General features: G+C 40.1%; 1 long non-coding RNA gene across 1 annotated transcript in view; it reads right to left on the reverse strand.

Annotated features, from left to right (window-relative positions):
* The window catches only part of LOC108507178, a 162,297-nt gene that overhangs the window by 133,698 nt on the left and 13,591 nt on the right, over positions 1 to 15,008 (reverse strand). The window contains exons 3-4 of the long non-coding RNA XR_001878021.1: positions 3,884 to 4,180; positions 2,218 to 2,290 (exon numbers count right to left, since the gene is read on the reverse strand). This is a non-coding gene — a long non-coding RNA (uncharacterized LOC108507178). The remainder of the gene's footprint in view (positions 1 to 2,217; positions 2,291 to 3,883; positions 4,181 to 15,008) is intronic.

Genomic DNA, 15,008 nt, shown 5'->3' on the forward strand with positions numbered 1-15,008 from the left:
ACATGTGGGCCAGATGAGCTCATCAAAGCCCACTCTGGCTATGACAGCCACATAAACTGCAGTCTGGCCTGCACGGAGCATTTTGGACCCACTCAGGACACAGGGATGGCACAAGTCAGAAACTCCCCAGCCCTTCAATCCCTCCTCAGTCTCTCAATGCCCTTTGCAAAAGCCAGGGCATGTTCAAACTGCTGCTGCGCTTCAGCTCTACCCTCAGAAGCTGCAGACAAGCAGGCAGAGGTGAAGCAGCCCTGCCCTACAGGATAACAATCAATTCCTAGTCAATCTATAAGACAGCAATAGAAAAAAAGGTAAAAAATACTCTCTCCATTTCTTTCCTTTCCTGATATTTTGCACTATTCTGTCACTGCACTGACATATACTCTGTGTTGCCTCTTTTTACTGGTAAAAGGATTTGCTCTGAGTTTTAAGAGACAAGCCAGGGCAGTTCACATGGCGAAGCCAGTAGCCAGCAAAGAAACATTTTCTCTAACTGTACTTTTTTCAAACTCGATCAGGTACTTGATCTGGTACATGAACATCAACTGTGACTTTCATTTTTCTTGCATCATTTGCAGTGGCAAAGGTCTCAAAGGTCAAATTATGCCTCCAGATACAAACACAGTTCATATTCCGCCCACAAATGATACAGGGAAAAACTCAGTGGGGATAGGGGAAATGGTGCAGTGTAACAAGCTGTTCTTTGTTATTTTCTTGGGCAATGTGCAAGGCTGGAAGCCAGAAAGGCTATTTTAACTAGGTTTTTTACAAGACCTTTTACCAGTTTGCTGTGACAAACAAAATTCTACACTCAGTGATAGTCAAGGTTTTCAAAACTCGTACGTGATTTCTGGACATTCCTCTGTGTTACCTGGGTATAGATGCATGTGAACGATCAGCTTTGCTTATTTTTTCTTATTTTATACATAAAGGAAACACTTCTGCCCCTGCATCCTGAACTTGAGCTTTCTGCCTCTCAGGCAATCTTGCTCTAGAGGCCTGACTCCACACAGGGAAGAATCGGGGTCAAAGTGAGTGAATATTGGTTTCCTTGGGTTCTGCCCAAGATAATTTAACCTTCATCTGCAAACAGCTACATCCTCACAAATAATTACTCTCCTACAGCCTCTCACGGTGGGTTTCAGGGGCAAAGAACAACTGTACATCTTCAATATTCGACAGGAGGGCCTTCTACGAGCTACAAACCAGTTCATTACAGGGCATGTTTCTGAATACAGTGAAGCATCCCTTAAAGCCTTTGAAGGAATTCAAAGTGAGAGCAGAGATGCTCTTCTCACTCTAAGCATGAGAAGGCCCCTCAGTTTGTTTCTGTTGCATAGAAGTAGTCAGGTGCATGAAAGGAAACACTGACAGCCTTCAAATCTGTCAGCACAGGAGCAGCCTCCTCTAGGCTGCACAGGATATGCTGCAATTGTGTTTAGGGGAAAGAACTCGTTCAGATCAAAATACATACATTTTTCTTGCTAAATGTTATGTTACAAGTTAAAACTGTATCACAAAAAAGACCAAGCTTTATTAACGTAGCTTAAAAACAGCAAGAAAAAAACCCTAGAAAGCTCCCAGCAATATTTATTGAATGGAACACCTGCGAAAAACATTTATTTTAGGAAGAGGCTATGTAAGGTTTCAAACAACTCTCTTAAGTGAACAGGAAAAAAATTCTAGCACAGTGCTACAAGTGTCCCCTTTGGTAAGAAACATCACATGGATGGCACTTTAAAAACACACGAATGCAAACTGCATTAGCCATTTCTTCTAAAAATAAGGCTTCAAGGGTAGTTATTTGTCAAAGTAATACCTCTGCCAGCATTTAAACCATTTTGAACCACTATTAAATCTGAAGATGTCCGACCTTCAGTAAATTATTAAGCATCAGTGTTACTTTGCAGACAGCATTAGTGCTGCAGTATGGTGATTGAGACTATCAAAAAAAGAGAGAGATCTTTGTCAGGTGTCTGGAAACAGAAGTCCAGATCCTACAACCACTCAAATATTTTTAAACCACAGCAATAAACAATGACAGAGTGTACCTTGTTAAACTACTGGGATGTAATCCCAACTAGAAAACTGCTCTAGAGTACAGTGGGAACTGGGTTAGAACCTTAATGTTCTGAAAGGCAAGAATAAAAAGCAAAAGATTTTAAATCATCACTTGTTAACAAACACCTTTAAAAATTGCATTCAACTGTAACTTACCCATTTTCAAGTCTTATGTGCCCAGGAGTAGTAACAGTGTGGCTGGTAAAGCGTCCTTCCAGGAGAAGCAAACCTGGCAAAAACAAAGACCAAAGAGAGAGGAAAGCAATATTAATGGATTTTTTCCAGATCTCATTCAAAAACGTCACCGAACTATGTACACATACACAGAGATTTTTTAAAGGCTTATAAGTTTATTAAATTTGAGGGTTTTTTCACAGGTACAGCATGAGGTAAACTAACAATAAAAATATTGCCCCTTGTTCATCAAAAGACACCAGTTATCTGCTCCGCAGCAGGAATGCATTTCAGCTTCACAAGAAAGTATCCTAAATTTTTCTCTGTGTTTACTGTTGGAGACAACAGAACAGGTTTTAGGTGTTGCAAAAATCACAAGCCACAAAACCCGAGGTTCCACTAATTTTCAATTACAAGCATTATTCCTATAAGTTCTATAAGAGCCAAAACAACCCTCCAGCTATATTAAGCTTTCAAGAACCCAGAATTTAAATAAGAAAATAATTTACATAATTTTGGAATGTTTTTAATTTGTTAACTTATGTTTGAAAATGTTAAGTTAGATTTCAGATCTTTCCCTCAAACTATATTAGGTATATCAATAAATAACAAATATGGAAATCAGCATTCCCATAATAATTTAAAATCAAGAACTTTAAGATGAATATCTAATTAGGTAAAATGTGATAATATGCAAGTAACTGACTGGAATACTCTAAGAGTTGTGTACAGTGCACATATGTTCTTCATTATCAGGTTTTTCCCGAAAAAAGTCTTTGTTCTGAGAGACAAAACTAATGCTTATTATACTATTTTTCAACTAAGCCATATCTTAAAATCCAGTAATTATTGAAAAATGGACAGTCTCCAGTGCGGGTACCCTTGAACTCTACAATCAACAATTGACATGGATTATATTTTTTCTTTCCAGAAATGTTTGTTCCCAGGCTCCAAATTTAGCATGCTGGTCAAATTGTCTCACTCATTCAATCCTTTTGAGCACAAATATAAAAACCTCACTAATATTTTCACCAGAAGTTAAACATTCCAAGCACAGGAACAGCTAAAGTACATAAGGTAGCATTTATATACTTATTTTCTCATCAGACTATTTATTTCTTAAATCTAAGTGATGATGATTATTTTTGGAGAGCAAGGAAAGGCTGGAAATGGTTTTCCTTCCATCAGTTATCACTAGCTCGACACATGTCTTTCATTTCAAGTTACCATAGGCACTGCAACTAAAGACCATAGAAAAACCTCCAAGCTCCGCTTTGAGATTGTTCACCAGAACACAGAGTTCTCTAATCTTAACTCCCAGGGCAAAATCCTGGTCCCAGTGAACTGAATGGTAAAACTGCCACTAGTGCAGCAAGGTGAGGAGTTCTCTCAAGTGGTCCTCGGCAGATCTTTTGAAGCCTCCTCACCAGCTGCTCTTTGAAATGCACTTTTCTTTAGCAACATTTGCCCCAGCCCATTCATCTCTTTGTGGGACTGAAATGATTTAACGTCTCTGGCGAATTAGTCGTCTTAGCTACCCATTTGTTAACAATCCCTTTGCATTATTCCCTTCAGACGACACTGATGGCTTCATTAGAGTCTAGCACCCAAACCCCACAGGAGGACACCGCACATCTGTGACACACACTTGCCATTCAGAGCTCTTCGTTCATCAGAGCAGATTTCCCCTCCAACAACGCTTATGTGGTCTCTTCTTTCCCCCGTGCTTCAGAGGAGAGTCCAACTGATGTGGGTTCTCTGTGCCCAGATATCACCATACTTTTCCCAGTCCCCTGAGGTGAGACATTGCTGCCTTCACCGTTTGCCTTCCTGTATGTTTGTCCAGGGATCTCGGCCACACTGCACCGCGGTCAGTTGTTCAATGCTTTCTGCACTCTTATTTTGCTGCAAGAAGCCACTCAGTTCCTGCAGGATTCAAAGACACCTGAAAAAGAAAGAACATACCCATTAATGAAAAGTTCCTTAAAAATTAAAGCCTCCCTGCAATGGCCCCAACACCAAAGCATCTTGAATGCCACACCTTACAAGTTAAGGAGAGCGCACAAATAGTACTTTCTGCCTTCAGACACTACATCTGTCAACTCTACAGGAGGATGCTCATCCCCAAGATAATGATTTTATGTTTGTAATCATGTCCTTATGGTCTAGTAATTATAGAGATGAGAAGGTAGAAAGGAATCTGACTTTTATATCAAACTGCATCAAAACCAGTGATGTCAGCTATTAATATTCATGTCAATATTTCAATTGAGGGGGGAAAAATCATAACAGATTTGTCACAGAATAATAGACTAAGCTAGAGGCAACAGCTTAAAATGACTGGTTGCAGGTTAGTCATGGTCTGAACATAGATTTTCTTCCAAGTAGGAATAAGAAAGCTTTTCCAATTCTATTTACAGTTTTTAAGTATTCAGAAACAGACTCTACTAAAGAACAGTGGAGGATTTTTTTTTCCCATTCTAACCAAGAGATTCACAAGGGATTTATGAAGGCTTTTTTAAAAACAAGTAAGAGTCATCAGGTCACAGATACCAAGTTGCCCTCTTACTGCAAAAATGTTAATGCTACTGGTCTACAAGAATATCAAGAATTTCCTCATTGTATCACGTATAAGGCAAAGTCTTTATATTCATTATTACAGGATAATCAGCTACAGAGCCCTCCAGTATTTTAGAGCAAAAGCACATGAAATTTTTAGCAGCCATTCTCTTGAGGGAAATTTCAAGGTGACTGGAACAGTACTTTATATGGATAAAAAAATGCTTATAATTAGAACAGACTTCTTAAATGATCATTTTGCATTTCTTATTCATGTTAGCAGATCGCAGAAAAGGTATAGATACTTGAAAAGACAAAAAATTATAATTGATGTTATTTTAATTCTGTATTATAAAGAAAAAACCTACATCATTCTATTTGGAACTAAAAACCTACACTACTTCCTCCTTGAAAGTCTGGGCAGCTGTGGAGAGCTATTCACTATTAAGTAGGTGAAACCACACACAGAGTTCACCTATGTGTTATTCCTGACTTTCACAGCAGCACTTGAAGATTATCACACAAGATGCAGCAAATGAGTTTATGCAAGAACTTGAGAAGTGAAGAAGACTTAGACAAAAGGGGTAAGGGCAAGCTCTCATCCATGGACTGCCACATAAAAATGGTCTGAAGTTAGCTGGACCCTGGCCAGTCTCAGCCTTGGTCCACCACACACCCACCACACAATTGTCTCTGCCACTGCTTCATTGAAGAGTGTGAGACCTATGTGGGGCCTGTCCTGTCTTTGGATATTATTTGCATATGAGTGTGTTTGTGGACCTGGACCTGGCACTGTTTATGCTGTCCCCCTGCTAGAAGGGAGAAACCAAATGAATTTCTGTTTTTGGGGTTGTTAGTCTAGCCAGTCTAGCTTGCTTGCTTGTTCTATTTGTGATTTTGTTTTGTTTTAAAACAATAATGCTATTAAAACTCACTCTATGAGCAGAGATATAGAGAAAACTGTATAGACCCTGGCCAAGATGTTCTCAATTTCATTACAGCAGGCTTTGAATTACCTTTTGAAACTAGAGCCGATCTTCACAGATATTCACATGAAATCTCTTTAACTGAAGAAACGAGTAATACAGTACAAACCATATCTTCTTACAAAATCCAGTATGAAACATTTGTATGAAACATTTATAGGAAAACACAAGCACAGACTGCATTAAGTGGGTAGGTAATTAGCAGACCTGGAAAAGGGCTTGCATGCCTAAAAGCTTATCTATTCTCTCTCTTCCCAGCTATATTGGTCAGTGTAACAAGAGAACCTGCTTTTCCCTACAAATCTTCCCTTGCAGAAAGTGGGACTTATTTTTTTCTAGAATGTGCTGGTCATTTCCCCCCCAGATACCCCTTTAAAGTTTGTGCAGATCATCCAGATTAAGCCCTACCCTATCACATTGAGGAGAAAATGAAATTTTCAGTGGACTTGCAGTAGTAGGCAGTCCTGAAGACATGGGATACAATGACCACTGACTCTCATCCGCTGAACCAGGTTTTTCCTAATAAAATTAGTGTGCCAGTAACTAGCCAGATTAAACAGAGAGAGAAATGAAGGACAGTGGGCAGAAAAACAGATGTTATGGTAGATGTTTAAACAGGAATGCTTACATTGGAAGGTGTGCATGATCTTACACAAGGGTTAGAAGATGGAAACTAGTCTAATTTACTATGGAGGATAAAAAAGGGGACAGAACATCAATACTGTCTGTTTAGGCTACTTCCCTTCCTTGCCTTGAGCCTGCTTTACACACCTGCAATTAAAAGAAAAAAAATATATATAATGAAGCTTTTGAAATCAAGCACATGTCTCAGTTTTGCTGCAAACCTTCTGATGCATCACCCATTACCATCAGATGTGTAGGACAGAATTTTCAGGCTGTGAAGAAAATCTTTTTGCTTTCATTGTTTTGCTGTGTCTGTCCCTGCAGCCCCACTTAGTCTCTCAAATTACTACACTATTTAGTAATAGTGGAAAGATTATTCCTATCAGTCACTGTTCAGTCTAGGTCCTTAATAAGGTGCTACTGGCAAGGCTGCAAAACCTGAGAGTATGAGCTGAGGTATCAGGATCTAGTTGTCTCAACACATTCCTTGTGTAAAGACTTGGCAATAAAACACCTCAAACTTAGGAGCAATGCTTGAAAAAGAAAACAGTTTTCAGAAAAGTACTGAAAAAAATAGTTTCCCCACGCAGTTCCACCCAATTATCATTACTCTGAGCTTCAATTATCATTACTCTGAACTGCAGAACTTTGGAACCAAGAAACAAATACTTGAGTGACAGCAGAAGGGGGGGCTTATTTATTTATGCATTTATTTTTTATTACAGGAAGTTCCTAGAATGCAGGCCAGTCATTTCAATCTACCAAAAAAACTCGTGAGTAAATAGCTACTGTAAGATTTTTCAGGATTTATGAAAGCAACTGTCCTCTACAAGAGTTAGGTTAGAAGGAAGAGGAGACCATCCACAGTGCAGCAGCAGGAAAACATGACTGGGGTCACTGGCACTCTAACCTAATACACAAGTCTGTTACTTGGCAATCAACAATCGGTGACTGCAGTCATAATCGCTGTCCTGGACCTGCATATTGCACAGAGTTGTCCATAAAATTACTCATGTGCATAAGTAGTCCCACATGGTTCAGTGGGTCTCATTACGTAAGTGTTAGCAGGGGTCTTAGGTCAAGATCCTGCATTCCTTAGACCAGACAGATTCCCACTGAAGTGATTAGGAGCGCTTCATTTGCCAAACAGAAAGAATTCCACAGGTATTTGTTTGAAGTGTGATACAAATTTACTTTGGCCATAGTTCCACCTTTCTTTAATGTTTGCAGGAAAAAGTTATTTGAATGCACAAGTATTTACTGACCAAAGCAAATTTCAGACACATATTTACAAGTATTTGCACCAGAAGTTTTTGTACACAGCTACCACCACACGTTATCTGAATAAACTATAAAAAAAAAATCTCAAATTTCTACCTCTCACACTCAGATTTACTGATTTACGAGAGCATGTGAGAGTTTTGTTAATTTTTAGACATATAAAGAAATCGTTGCCCATTTGCAGCTGAAAGGAAGACTACACTCATTGCCAGGTAAATCATTTCATTTGATCCCTGAGCAAGCGCTGCAACAGTGGAACGTGGTAAATTAAGCAGATATCTTGCTAAATCAGCAGCACGGGATTGAACCCCTAGTGCTATTCACTACAAATGGATCCGTTGGATTATGGGTCATTAGTTCAATCACTTTTACCAAGTGCAACCAAATTGGAACGTTATTAAACATTTATCTTCAGGGGCAGATTTACTGTGAAGATAAGGAGATTGTAGAGACTCTCCATTAGCACTGCCTATTCCAGCATGCATTCCTGTCATAAGCACCTTTCATTCATAAAAATATCTCTGGAACCCAAAGCATCCCACAGATGTCTGCCTTTACATGCTGGTGACCGCACCCTGGCACCCTCCAGACGCTGACCAGTTAATTCCAATACACATTTTTTGATAACCTCTTGCTGCTTTCCTACTCCATGCTGTCAAGATAGCAGAAGCAAACCCTTTTCAAAAAATACAAACTAAAAGCTGGATTTCCCAATATTCAGTCAGTCCTAAGGACACCGAGTCACTGAGCTTGCTCCTAGCAGCGGGCCACACGGTATTGTTTGAAAAACAGAAAAACAATTATTTAGAAATGTAATTTCTGTCTCCCAAGGGTTTATTTTAACTCTTACCCCGGGCCTCCGCATCTGACTCCTGTCTCCTTCCGACCCTCACACTGGCTAGAGCAGGAAGGCAGGGCCTGTCTGTGAGCCCCTCGGATGAGTTAGGAAAAAAACTAAACAAAGAAATTCTCACAGATCTTTTGCAAGTCCTAATCGCAGGCCTTGAACAGGCACCCCGAACAATCTGTAACACAATAGCACCGACAAAAGTGACAGAAAGAGATCTGCCTTTACAGAGAGGGTGGTCAGACATTGGAATGGGCTGCCCAGGGAAGTAGTGGATTCTCTGTCCCTGGAGATTTTTAAAAAGAGACTGGATGTGGCACTTAGTGCCATGGCCTAGTAACCACGGTGGTGTTGGATCAGGGGTTGGACTTGATGATCTCAGAGGTCCCTTCCAACCCAGCTGATTCTATGATAAGAATGGTTTGTCAGAGAAAAAACATCAGAAGAGAAATGGGAACAATTTACCACGTTGGCTGTAAAGGGGAATGGCTCTTACTAACTGAAGCTGAAATCATCACGGACTCGCTAAGAAAAAGAGTAGACACACAAAAGCCGTTTCCTTTCCCTCTGAGGTCAATTTGGGTCCTCAGAAATTTTTACCTGAGCCCATTATGTGCCATTGAAACGTGAGGAATTAACTAAGCAGGAGGAGAGGGCAGTTTTCACCCTGGTCTATTGTTTCAGCTCCTGCAGACACTAACATTTGCTGTAGTTTACACTCCTCCACACTTGTGGTTGCCCCACAAGAAATCAAAACAGTAATTTTCATTTAGAGGTCAAATTCCAGAAGAAAATAATCGCACCAGGAAGCTTGGGTTGGGAAATTTTTGTTGCAGGTTCTGAACAAGAAGGTTGCAGTCAAAGGCAGAGTGTAGTTAGCTACCTTTGCCTTACCCTAATTTTGATGGCTTCCTCATTTCCTTGAAAGAAGGCTTTATTCTGATTTTAAAAGCTGGCTTTCACTCTATGAAAGAAGGAGGAAGCTTACTATAATGTCAAATTCTTTGCATTACTGATAGGTAAGAACTGGAAAGCTGGGCAATAAATAGAAATTCAGCCTCTTTTAGTTATGATTAAAATTACAGGTCTCATTCAACCATAACTGATACATGAATTACATCACCAATAATTACTTTTATGACAAAATAATTGTGACAATCAAGCCAAACCAAGCACCCGTGACCACACATCTAGGTCTCCAAAGAGCCAAACTGGGCCCTGATTCTTGAAGAAGGACCAAGAACCTGAAAAAAGCCTTGTCTCCCAAGAGTGAGTCTCAGACCTTTTCAGAACTCTTTAAATGGATCGAGACTCAAGCAAGCTATATTATTATTCCATTCCAAAAGACCAGTTTTTAAACAGTCACAAAAATACACACCCTGCACCTTAGCCAACCTTTTGATAGGAAGGATAGCTAACAGAGAAAGAACAAAACAAAACTCAAATCACCCAGAATCAACTCTTGAAATTCCCCAAAAGGCAGCATATTTCACTGCTGAAAAGTGCATTTTTATGGAAGGGTGTTGGTTCTGTTATCAACTGCCATGCCCTTGCTAGCTCTTAAAGTAGAACAAATGTTAGGAAAAGTTTTATGACTGAATGGGGAAAGGCAGGAGACAGACTATTAAAAAAAGGCATGGGAAGGAGTTAGCACAGAGCCAAAACAATCTTGCAGCTGCATTACATTATCCCAGTGGGAAGTTGCCAGGCTGGCAGCAAAGTTAAACTCTAGGCTCATGAAAGGGAAGCACTGATACCACCAGCTACAACTTGCATTAAATGAGCTTCCCACACCTCAGTGCCAATCCAGCTCAGTCCTGATCTGCAATGCTGTTCCAGCCCTGGGCCTGTTTTACACGAAGGCTGCCAGTCAATCTGAACAAGCTAGACATCCAAACTGGCAGTGATGGACAATAAGGCTTCCTTCCAACTATCATGATCAACAGTGAGGACTGGTACAGGTAAGCAACAGCAGACAGGTACTTCTCTGCAATCTGCAAGCTTCTTCCCACCCCAACACAATCTGAACATAACACTTAAAATCTATATCCCAAACGAGCTTCCCTTTTAGTCATGCTGATTATTTTATAGTACCACAAATGCACACAGTACTTTTTAAGATACAAAATAGAGCCATTTTCTTCTCAAGCTGGGAGAGTTTACTGTGTCCCAAGATAACAACTTTGGAAAGGGATTTTATAGAAATAACTGTGGTAAACAAAAACATCTTGGAAAAGTTTCATACAGTAAAGCAGATCAAGAAGCAGTACCATGGATAAATATCAAAAGGACAGTCTGTGCTTAGGGTAAGATATGGCAGAAAGCCTGAAACTTTTTTCACATCCTTGTCAGCATGACAGAGGCTCAGGGTGCCAGCTGAATGCTTTCTTTCACCTGCAAGTATATCTCCATGGTCACCTGCCAGACCTTTCAACATTGTCCAAAACCTACTGCTTCCAGAGACTGACAGAATTTGTGGAGCCCTTCCCTGCTGATGCAAAAGTGAAGCCATGACACATACAGTAATGTGCAACCACAGAAACAGAACCAACCTTCTTCTAGTTCTTTGCTCTTTCACAGGGACACAGGCTGTGGAGTTGGTGTTCAGCTGCACAGCTCCTCCAGGTTACACAAGCTCTCAGGGAGGAACAGATGTTCGAATAATAGGAATTTCTGTGCCATTTAATTCAAAGCACTTTATAAACATTAACAAAAGCAAACCCTGGGCTATAAAAACAAATTATAGATGGGATCACCTCACTAGCAAAATGCAGCTGCCTTTGTCCCACAGAATTGCAGCTAATGGTTCACGGTGACGGTGACATTACACCACCATCCGAAGGCAGGAAAAGAACAGGCTGTGAGGCCACATTCAGGAGTTAATTTTTAATATTTGCTTTTATGAGAACTACTTCTATTAATTCAGATATTAAGTGCAATTCATTGCACATCATGACTCTGAAATTCTTTTGGTCATCTTCACAGAAAACTCTCCAGTCTTTGGAGAGAGATAGCCAGAAGAAAAGAGAACCTCAGCACCCCAGAAATAAAGGCAGAGTATACTTGGGTTTTGACTGCACCAGTTATATGAACGAGAGGAACGAAAAAGAAGACTTAAATTCTCTTCCTGCACAATGGATCTTCCCACAATCACATAACACTGCCATGGAGCTGCAGTTACATCTGCCACCACAACAATATCACAATGCAAGGAACAATACAAAACCCAGCTTATGTAGTCTAAACACATGGTTAATATTCCTGTGGGGAAACAAAGTCCAAAGAAATTAATACATCTTTAAAATTCCTTGCACTGACCCACAGTTGAGAGCTGTTCTTGGTGTTTCTGATCTTTGAACAGGCTGGTAAATCGGCCAGAGTTAACACATCAGTGCTGGTGAATGAGATAATCAGTTCTTTGTTTACAGTTTCACACTGTTTCCAAACTCAAGTAGTCATTGCATCACTCTGGCTTACATTAAATATTTTCCCCCCACTCTTTAAAATATAAAACCAGAGCTTTTTTATTATTAGATTCTTCCAGAGCAGAGTTTCATGGTAGTGAATCAATTCTGTAAATATAGAAGACATGGAGTCTTTCAGCTGTAGTGAGGACATATAGAGACACTTCACTGGGGTTTTCTGTAATAAATTGGATCTACTGTCCTTTAAGGAGCAAATGCAAATACATTTCTTCATCTTCACTCTCTCTTCCAACAGAAAATCCCCACAAAGATGCAGAATTACCTAGGCAAGTGATTTAAAGATTTTTCTTAAGAACCACTAGGGAATATTTATTTGCAGACAGTAAGTTCCCAGTTGTTTTGTTTTTATCTTCATCTTTCCATTAACAGCTTTACCATTTACAATAGAAATGAGTATCTTCTTTTGCTAGGTTTCATGTGGATGCACAGATTCCTTCTCAAAAGCAACCAGCCACAATACAGTAGTGCTAGGGGGAGAATATTTTGGAAAAATAACATCTGTACTTGCAGAACTCTATAAATGAAGATATCATTCATCTGATACACTGTAGGTCAACTCTTCCTTTTTTTAGTGTTCACTTTTCAGCAACTGAAATCACAAGGCATGAAGTCAACAGATATTTAAGCTATTTAAATAGAACCAAGGATAAAGGTCATGCCTCTGATGTGATTTATCTTCTCAGGAACCCACCCAAATCTCAGAGACCCCGGCCTTGGAGATAGGAAATTCTGGAGGCTGTATAGATAAGAGATCAGATCGATCGGTGTATTCAAACTACAGATAGCTTTTTCCAGAGTGTATTTAAATAGCTTAGAGCAAGGTCTTAGGTAAAAACAAACAAACAAACAAACAAACCTCTCAGCAGTGTGATATACTCAGGAAAATGCCCATGAAATTGTAGAGAATTGCTCTGTCCTGCCCTGGTTGAGAGGCTGGTGTTTTCCCTAGTCTTTCACACCAAAGGAAATCGGCACTCAGGTCTTCCAGTAAATGCTGCCTCGTGGCAGCTGCAAACTAGCCCAGGAAAAAAAGGTTAAAAAAATTAAGTAATAATAGTAATAATAATAATCTTCCAGCAATTTTCCAGCAAAGCAGCCAACTGGATCACTTTGTCAAAGGTCAGTCAAAGGTGAGAACTGATGCTAGTGAGAAAAGGGAGAAGGTAAAGCTTAGGGCTCCCCATAAATGTCTCAGGAAACCACTTCCTAGAGAGGTAGCAGAAGTAGGCAACTCCAGCACCACCACTGCACAGACATGTGCAAATATGACAGCAAATAACTTGGTAAATAACTTTTAAAAGCAGTGACATCAGACAAACCTAGAGAGGAAAGACAGTATCTCCCAGAACTTCTGTGCTCGTTACTGTGCACACTTGAAAAAGCTGCTCAGATGACTGTAAAAACTTTTAACCAGTCCCGTGAATTCTGCCACAAAAAGTCTCATTTTTGTCTCAAATTTATTCTATGAAACAGAACTCCAGCTTGTGTAACAGACAGCAATAGCACAATTAAAAAATTCCACCTGAGGCCAGCTCTGTTCAGCAACCAGAGGAAAGGAAGAGAACTAATTAAAACCATGTTCCCTAAAAGCAGAAGTGGTTAGCTGCACATACCAAATAGAACACAGTATCTGTCACAGGCAACTGACCTCGAAACAGAGGAGGGAGCAGGGGAGGTGAATGTAGTTACAACAAATCACACATTCTGAAGAAAAAAGTGATTTAAGAGCTACTACAATCACCAGGATTTGTGCTTGGGTGAAAAGAACAGCAGATGTGGAGCTAATGTAGATACTAAGGGCACGTTCATGCAATCCTGGCACAGATAAACCTGATGATATAATTGGGAGTTTTCCCTATTTTCTTTGAGATCAGTGTCTCAGTAACTTATTAAGTTCTCTTAACCAGTCAGTCCAGACAGGAAGGATTTCAGATTAATTAACTACAGGCTTAAACCTGCAAAGGGGCATTTTGCATCTCAGAGACCACCTCACACCTTGCAGGAGGGAGCCAGAGGTATCTTCTGAGAACAAACATGGGGGTCATTACTGTTCAATTCTGAAATTTTCCCTGCATTGCTCAAATCTCTATAGACTGCAGCAGCTATCATTTTTGCTTCTATGGCAGTCAGAGAGCTCTTGAATCATTAACATGGGAATATCAGCATTTCTATTACTCCCAGACATTTCTTTCTTCACTTTCCAATGTTTTCTCTGTGCTATCTGTCATTACCTTGTTTTCTCATTTTCCTTTTCATTAATGATTATTATTCAAGAGGGGAAATGTAGCACAGTCTGAGAATTCATTCAGCATGAATGGGGAGAGACATATGGTCTAGCAACTTAAGCAGAGGATCAGGAGCCAGACTGCTTGCAAGGCCTAGCCTGATAGTCTCCCCCTTGGTCTTTGTGCAAGTCATTTAAGGTCAAATGCTTTTTCCTTCCCACAGCCAAAAGTTCAGTAGAAGGTCAATTCCTTTGGACTGAAGAAGGGGTTACCCCACTAACATTGATGCTCCAACTTGTAGCTACACTGTCCTTGCATGAGGAGCAGAAACTTCCTTTAGGCTTATCCTCACCACAGTTACAATGCAGGAGATCATAAACTCAAATATTTTGTGATCACGTCAATGCATAGCACGGCTATAAAACACCACAGGCAGGGAAATGCTGTGTACACTACATCAGCTGGTCAAGGAAAAGTTTGACTTGGATGAGAGCCTTCTCCCAGCATGACTGAAATAAAGAACATGTTTTTTTTCTGATCTGCTCTAGCTGCAAACTTGTGTGTTTGCAAACATCACACAAACCAGTCCCCAGCAATAACTGGTGCTGACTGGTTCACCACAGTCATCCCATGAAGACAACTCACTGTGGTTTGACATCTAAGTCACATTTCTTCTCCTTCAGTCTCACGGCATTGGCAGTAAGGAGGAACTTCCACAGAAAGGGGCTCTGCAGTGAACAGCATGGGTGGACTCCAGGTGCAGCTC

Source organism: Lepidothrix coronata, unplaced genomic scaffold (assembly GCF_001604755.1).
Source record: "Lepidothrix coronata isolate B3197 unplaced genomic scaffold, Lepidothrix_coronata-1.0 Scaffold7, whole genome shotgun sequence".
Taxonomy (NCBI): Eukaryota; Metazoa; Chordata; class Aves; order Passeriformes; family Pipridae; genus Lepidothrix; species Lepidothrix coronata.